General features: G+C 47.5%; 1 long non-coding RNA gene across 1 annotated transcript; it reads left to right on the forward strand.

Annotated features, from left to right (window-relative positions):
• Nucleotides 1-665: 665 nt before the first annotated feature.
• On the forward strand, nucleotides 666-2,150 carry LOC134172649 (uncharacterized). Its single transcript, XR_009967974.1, has 3 exons — nucleotides 666-764; nucleotides 1,337-1,600; nucleotides 1,718-2,150. It is a non-coding gene; the product is annotated as an uncharacterized LOC134172649 (long non-coding RNA).
• The last annotated feature ends 3,850 nt before the right edge of the window (nucleotides 2,151-6,000 follow it).

Here is a 6,000-nt window from a genome sequence, read left to right on the forward strand (position 1 = left end):
CATTATTCCTCCTTCCTGACAGAGCACCAGAACCACCTGTATGATGACAAACCTTCCACACTGGCAGCAAGCACTTCAGTCACTCAGCAAAGCTGTATAGCCCTAAGCCTGGAGGGGGGGAAAACCTCAATGGAACATAACTCTCCACCCCTGGAAACGTTTAACCACCGTCACACAGCACACAATCCGCTCGGGTCACCTGCGGGCACAGGACAAGCATCCGGAGTACCGGAACAAACAGGGACAGGACACAGCAGCCAAAGGAGGTGGGCAAACCGCTACGGGACGAACCTGACGCGGTGAGTGACAGCACCGCAGGGCGCACACCGCCGCCCGAACACAACCGGCGGCAGCCAGGCCCTTGCCCGCCGGGAAGCGGCAACAGACACGGCCCGCCCGGGGACACCGGGCCCCGCACGGCGCAGGGCCAGGGCCGCTCCCCTCCGCCGCCCAGACTCACCTCCACCCGCGCCGCCAGCTCGGTCGCGGCCGCTCGCAGCGGGGCTCACCCGGCACCGGCAGCTGGTCCCCGCCGCCTCCGGGCCTGGCAGCGCGGATTGCGCATGCGCGGAGCCCGCCGGGCAGCGCCGCCGCCACCCATCGGCGCAGCCCGGCGAAGGGCGCCACCGTGCGGCGGGAGGGCGGAGCGGCAAGGGGGGGGGTCAGGGGGAAGGAGGGGGTGAAGGGCGTCCTCCCCTCAGCTCCCTTTGGATTTCGTGGGGCTTCCAACCTCTTTTAGCGGGATAAAACCAGCATTTTCAAAGGTAAGCACTTGTGTGCCTGGTCCTCCCGCACCTCATGTTCCTGCCACCACAGCTACGGCTGCTACACCCATACAACCCACCACAGGAGCGGGCTGCTCAGCCTGGCTCCCCTGGAACCTGCTTCACACCCAAAGCAGCTTTCCTGCCTGCTGGGGACTTCGTTTCCTTCTAACACTGCACCGGATTTAGCCCCACGCTAAAGCCTGGACGTGGGATCTGGGAAAGCCTCTTCCCACTGCAGGGATGCTCTCAAGTGAGGAAGGGTGCTGGGACAGTGCTGGTGCTCAAAACTGGTACCGATAAGATGCCACTGCCCTGGTTTTCCACACATTTACATTCCTGGCTCGTTTTCTTCCAGTCCTGTGGAAGTTTCTTCCAGAACTATGGAAACTTGCTCAGGGCAGCTGTGGCTGCCCCATCCCTGGCAGAATTCAAGGCCAGGTTGGACACAGGGGCTTGGAGCAACCTGCTCTAGTGGAAGGTGTCCCTGCCTGTGGCAGGGGTTGGGAGTGGATGAGCTTTAAGGTCCCTTCCAACCCAAACCATTCTGTGATTCTGTGACTCTATTTTAGGCTTTCTCATTGATGAAGGGTTTTGGGGCCTTGTTTCACTTTCCAACCTGCTGCAGGGAGGAAAAAACCCAAACCCACACCTTTCCCAAACCCTTCTCAAGAGGAACTGGAACCAGTCCCTCTCCTGACAGGAGGCAAAGCAGGACAAATTGGTTGCACAAAACCCCAGCTAAATGGTAATCACAGACACTGGTTTCAGTCCCAGAAATGGGAGCTGACTTGGTCTGCAGGCAAACTGACCCTTTCCAAACAAACAAGCAGGAGGTAAGATGCTGCAGGGGAACCGTGCTGCTGCAGTGGTGCAGTGGGGATGTTTCAGCAGTAGCAGTGCTGTGTCCCTGTATGTGGCATCATGTTCTTTATCTTTCTCTGCTCCCTAAGCTGAAAGCAGCAGCCCCTGACCATGTTCAGTGCCACTGAATGTGAAACAAGGATGACTTCACATCTCCTCCCTGGAAACAGTTCTCATCTCTTTACTGTCTCTCCTCTCTATCAGTCTGAGCATGGATACGTCTGTTTGAGGAGCTAGTCCTCTCTTTTGCAGAGCCACAGGTCTCCAGTGAGCATCACAACAGCCACAGAGCTACCAGAGCTCAGTGACACCCTGCCATGCTAACATCTCCTGCTGCAGCCCCTTCAGTCACCTGGTCCAGAAGCATCTCTGATCCTGTAATCCTTGGTTGTTTAGAACACTCTGAGCACATGTATCCTAAAGTGTCAGCTTTTGCTGGCCTGAAACGTGTTCCCCCCTTCAATTTTTGATGTATCAATTTTTATGTATTTAAATCTCATATACATTGGGGAGGTGATGGTGTACTATTGTGTCTGTTTGTGAAAGGATGTGTGATTTGTACATACCCCTGCTCTAAAACTCTAACATGAGTCTCTCAGAGCACAGTGTCCTCAAGCAGTGTTGCCTGTCAGCAATGGGTTAGTTCTCTCTCCCTTCACCTGCCCTCGGGAAAACCACTTTCTGCAAAGCCATCCACATGCACACACAGAGGCATCTCGGTACTCCAGCAAGAAAGGAGAAATGCTGTCACTGCAGTGCTTTGTGTGCTTTCTCCCAACCTCTTCTCAAACACGTTGCATAGCAGGTGATGTAGCACTCTCCTTAGACTCACTGCTGCCTCCTTCGTACTGCCCGTGACATTCAAAGCTGTTACAGAAAGGACTCAAAGATCTTAAAGCATCCTTTCTGAGCACTGATACTGGCTTTTTCCCCCATGCTGGTGCAAGTTACTAGCTCTTGTTAGAGCACTTAATGCTTTTAATATGATGGTTTTAAAACATCAGCTTGAAATTGCTGTGAGCTGCCCCATTCATAAATCAGAGGCATGAGCTCTCCTTCCGGAGGGTGAATGGACCATGTCTGATTTTATGAATCAGAAGGGGCAGCATTCATGTGCTGGGGCTGCTGGGACAAGAACTGCATCTCTGCATCTCAGCATGAGCTATGCCTGGGTGTGACTGATCCAGGGAGGGGGGACCACAGCCCTGTTTTGTAATGGGGACATCAGCAGGTCCATGTGTGGCCAGAGTGGTTGGGGAACACCAAGCACAGCCCATGCAGTGCTGACAGGCACTTCCCCTGCCTCCCTGCTCTGCCAGGGAGAAGAAAGTGCATCAAATCAATGGCAGCTGAAATATTCATTGAGGCTTGATGATGATTTCATCCCTGTAGGAAAACTGGGAAAGCAATGCAATTATATTAAAAGCTAGGACTAAAAGAAATGCAAGCAGTATCAGCTATTTTCTTTTTAAAATAGCAAGAAAAATGGAGGATGCAGTCTGGTTTGATAGAGAGTTCCCTGAAACGACACCAGGGAGCCTGTTTATATTCTAGTGATGTAGCTAAGCCAGACAAGTCTGCAGCACAGTGTCTATTTTTAGACTCCTGGTTGCCATTTATAGCTTGTAAAAATATTCATCAGCATCTGGATAACGGGCTATCAATTTTTATAAATGCACAAGAGAAATGAGATGTTTCACCTCTCTTTTCTTTAACCTTTTACGTCCTGCCTTTTATGACTCTTTGGGATCACCTGGGAATTCGTCTTTAAGGGCTTTACCATCACACCGTACATTTGCCTGCTGTCACATCCAACACCGTGTATTTTATGCTGGGGTAATCAGTATATAGAAGAGAAAGGAATGCTCTGAGAGCCTCCTGCCTTATGCAGTCAGTGCTGGAAGCAGCACATTCTGGAAACACGTTTATAATAAAAGGAGATCATCGTGGAAGTCAAACATGGAGGGGAAAACTAATGGCTTGGGGACATCTTTTCCACCTTATTTTCAACCTATGGCATAGCATAACTACAAAATCATAGCTCAGGGTTTTTCTTCTGAGAAATTTGTTAATGGCTACTACCAATATATAAAGTAGTGGACTAAAGGAAAGAGTTTCTAGTATAAGAGGAAATAAGATACTGCAACAGCCAGGTCATTGCCTTGGTTCACTCTTTTGGTTTATGTCTTACACCCAGATGATACCCTCGTTTGTATCAGTTGAGTTTATAATTAGTCTGATTAATAAACTGTATCTAGCAGCCAACTGCATGGTTTTACCTCTAGAGTCAGTCCATCATACACCTCCAGTGCTGCTGGTTTGTGACTGATAGTGCTGGTCAACACAATCTCTGTCTGATGCCTGTAACTCTGTCCTCTACTGCCTTCCTGAATTGAAAGGAGAAAGAAGTGTAAGTATACTTTGGAGGAGGTGAGAAATGAGGAGATTCAATTAGGCAAGCATTCCCTTCAAAGAAGCTATAATGCGGCAGAAACATGCAGGTAGAAACACTCTGTCAGTGTGCATCGCCCCCCTCCCTAAAGCTTTCAGCTGTCACGGTTTGCAGATGCATTAATCTTTAATCAATTGGCTGCTTTCTGCAGCAAAGTATTCAGGGAGAGAACAGGTCATGACAAGCATTCTCCTAGAATAACTAAGCGCTCGAGCATGAGCTGTGCCATCAGACCTTGCTGGATAGCAGCAGGGAATAGACAGCTAAAAATAGCCTTTCCTTGCAGTGTTTTTCCAGACTATTTTTGATTCCCCGTTTTGATAAGGTCGACTGGCTATTTGCTAAAAATAACTGATCCCGGCAAACTGAGGACAAAAAGTAGAGTATTTATAACCATCTCAGACTCTTCAGTACATTTGTCAGCTGCAGATAATGCAGGATCCTGTCAACAGGGAGTGCTTTATGTAAGTCACTAATAAAATGAACATTAATTGGAATGAAGAAATGAGTGTATGTTGCCACTCTGATTTTCTCAGGTGGAATACATACCTCTTTGTATACATATATACTTGTAGATTACCTTGCCCTGCTCTTCATGATTCAGAAAGAACCAAAGCAATCCCATTAGGTCAGCCGATCTTACAAAAATAGCTGCATATGCAATATGCAATTAAAAGTGGACATGCAATATGCAATTAAAAGTGGACATGCAATATGCAATTAAAAGTGCAAAGCAGCTTTACCCTTTGGATACTTCAGATGCAGACATTTTCGGGGGGGGGGGGGAATGATTCGTGTAGCTTCCTCTATGAGAAGGTTTTTTACCCTTGTGTGCCACCATCTCGCTGAGGAAATGAAATCACCGCTCTGCCAGCAGCATGAGAGCAACAGAGGGATTCTGTAACCAAGTAACTGCAGGAGGGCTGCAGAGAAATTGTCAATACACGTGATAATTTGACCCCAAGGCAGGTTTGAAGTAACTGGGTGGTTATGGGGATGGGGGGAGCACACACAAGTCAGCCCAGCTACATACTCTGTTGCATACATTCTAACAGAGAAAGATAACAATTAAAGTATTAGCATTTATTTAGAAAAGAAGATATCTATCATACAGTACATTTGAGCAGCTGCCCTTCTTCATTGAAGGTAGGGAACTATTAAGCTAATAGTGAGCATTTGTCCTTATGGATATTTTGCTCAGGATATATTCAGTTTCCTTAAGGGAAAACTCATCTTTACAGATCTATTCCTTAAGCATGCATGATCCTTCAGAAATATTTAGCTAGAATGGGCTCCACCTATGCTGTTCACTTAACTGCAATGTAAGACAGGTTAATAATACGGAGATTCACAGATTCTCCCCTCCCACACGGACACATCAAGGATAGACCTGAAATGTATGTTAGGGAAGTGTCTATGACCAAGGGCATTGCTGTACTGGAAATTCCCATCTCTAACTTAAAAATGCTGAACATTTCCTTGAAATAGAGAAAGAAGGGGGCGGAGCAGAAGGAAAACAGAGACTGGAACATGGCAAGGACCATGAAACCCTTTAGGATCCTCTCTGTGCTCAAACGAATGATAACCTGAACACAAAAATTGTATGCCAAGTGGCTTTTATCATCTTATTTAATTACAATGGACACAAGCAGTGAAGGCACAGTGTTAGATTCATCTTGTTGGCATTTCTTATTTGAAATGAAATGCAGCAGGCTTTAAAAATACAGATCTGACTGGCTTAATCATTTCAGGTATGTTTGCCTACTGCTTGACAAAAAAAAAGAGAAGAAATGGGGGGGGACGACAACAGACACAGTCCTTAGTCATTTCTCTATCTTTTTTCCTGTAGAGATTTGCCACAGAGAATAAAAGGCCATTCATAATAATGATGAGAAACAGTGAGCAGAGAGAATATCTTAA

This window comes from Pezoporus occidentalis, unplaced genomic scaffold (genome assembly GCF_034315485.1).
Source record: "Pezoporus occidentalis ecotype Australia unplaced genomic scaffold, CSIRO_AGI_Poc_V1 ctg46, whole genome shotgun sequence".
In the NCBI taxonomy this organism is placed as follows: Eukaryota; Metazoa; Chordata; class Aves; order Psittaciformes; family Psittacidae; genus Pezoporus; species Pezoporus occidentalis.